Source organism: Bison bison, unplaced genomic scaffold, assembly GCF_000754665.1.
Source record: "Bison bison bison isolate TAMUID 2011002044 unplaced genomic scaffold, Bison_UMD1.0 scf7180017858048, whole genome shotgun sequence".
NCBI lineage: Eukaryota > Metazoa > Chordata > Mammalia > Artiodactyla > Bovidae > Bison > Bison bison.
Window position 1 is genome coordinate 3651146 of NW_011488621.1, and position 1879 is coordinate 3653024.

Sequence of the window (1879 nt, forward strand, 5' to 3'; positions counted from 1 at the left end):
ATATATAATATATACTATAATTCTTTATAATTATAACTATAATATAGTATAATTATATTCATATTAATAATTCATAGTTATAATAATATAATTTAAGTATATTATAAAAAAGAAAAAGAAACCACTCATTTTCTACACAGCAGGAAGGAGCTGTGGGAACGGTCAGTTCCTTCAGGGGAAACCCCCACCCTCAGTATCAGGATATCTTTCTCCCCACCCCCCCTTTTTTGGCATAGACAAAGCTATTGTAATAGTTTTCAATATATTTCCTGAAACCTTGTGTCATTCTGTATCAAATAAAAACTTGTGGAGAAAAAGATTGCAATATTTAAATATTTAGGAGTGACGCGAACGTGAATGTGAAGTCGCTCAGTCGTGTGCGACTGTTTGCGACCCATGGACCCTACCAGGCTCCTCTGTCCATGGGATTTTTCCAGGCAATAGTACTGGAGTGGATTGCCATTTCCTTCTCCAAGTGATCTTCCCAACCCAGGGATCGAACCCGGGTCTCCCTCATCGTAGACAGACGCTTTACCGTCTGAGCCACCAGGGAAGTCCATTTAGGAATGTAGATCCTCCAGTTCTTTATTTCATAATTATGTTATATTTTTATATAACATAATATAATATAAAAATATAATATAAAGTTTTTAATTTTAATGAAGTCCAGCATACCAATTATTTCTTTCATGGAGTATATCTTGGTGTTGTATCTAAAAAACCCACCATGCCATAGGAGTTTTATAATTTTGCATTTTATTTTTAGTTCTGCATTCCATTTTGAGTTATCTGTTGTGAAAGGTCTGTGTCTAGATTCATATCTTTTGCATGTGTGTGTTCAGTTATTCTACACCATTTGTTGAGAGCCTGTCTACTCCATGGTATTGTCTTTGCTCCCTTGCAACGCATCAGTTAACCATTTACATGGATAGTTTCTGGGATCCCTACCTTTCATTGATCTTTTTGTCTGTTCTTCCACCCAAACTACAGTCTTTATTACTGTAGCTTTACAGTAACTCTTAGGTGTTATCATTCTTCCAACTGTGCTCTTAACATTAAATATTACATTGATTATTCCAGGTCTTTCAACTCAAAAATTTTTAATGCTATCTTTTTAAATCACAATTAATGTAATGAGAAATCCCCTTCACTACCTAAAATGCAGCTCTTAGATGTCATTAAAAATATAATGGTTGCTATCCTATTTTAAGTGGAGATCCAAATTTTATCTGTATTTGGTGGGGTCCTGTTTGCTAATTAGAAAATTTCTTTTTTTAAAAAACACAATTCATTATTAACATTTCTAGCTTCATTACTGGGAAAGGCACATTTTTGCAGTAGTGAATGGAGTGGCAATAGGATTAACATTTTAGCTTTTATTTGTAAGTCAGATCCTGAAATTCCTAGATCTGGTGAGAAAGCAGGACCTTGCATATATATATGAGGGCAGAAATTGATTCCATATGCCTAGGATATAAATGATCAACTTTGAATGCAAAGAACTTCAGGTGAAGTCTTCACAAGGTGTAATTTAAAGAGCATTTTTAGCTTCCTAATTACCTTATTGAACCTTTAACTTCTTTCTTAAGTAAAGATACTTTCACATTACAAATGGCTTTCATTAGGAGGCATGTCTTTTTTTTTTTTTTCCTGTACTTGGGAAAAAACAGTATTCTGAGTAAACTGGCAGGAAAGAGAATATGGAAAATTATTCTACTGATGGATGAGTCAAGACCTTGGCTTTATGTAGCTGATTTATCTAAGAACTTGAAAACTGTACAAAAATCTTTAATAATCTGTTTAACTTGTCATTAATTTCTGAAATTCCACTTTTGCTCATCTGTGCTTTTTCTAGTTCATAATCTCTACATTCCAGTGT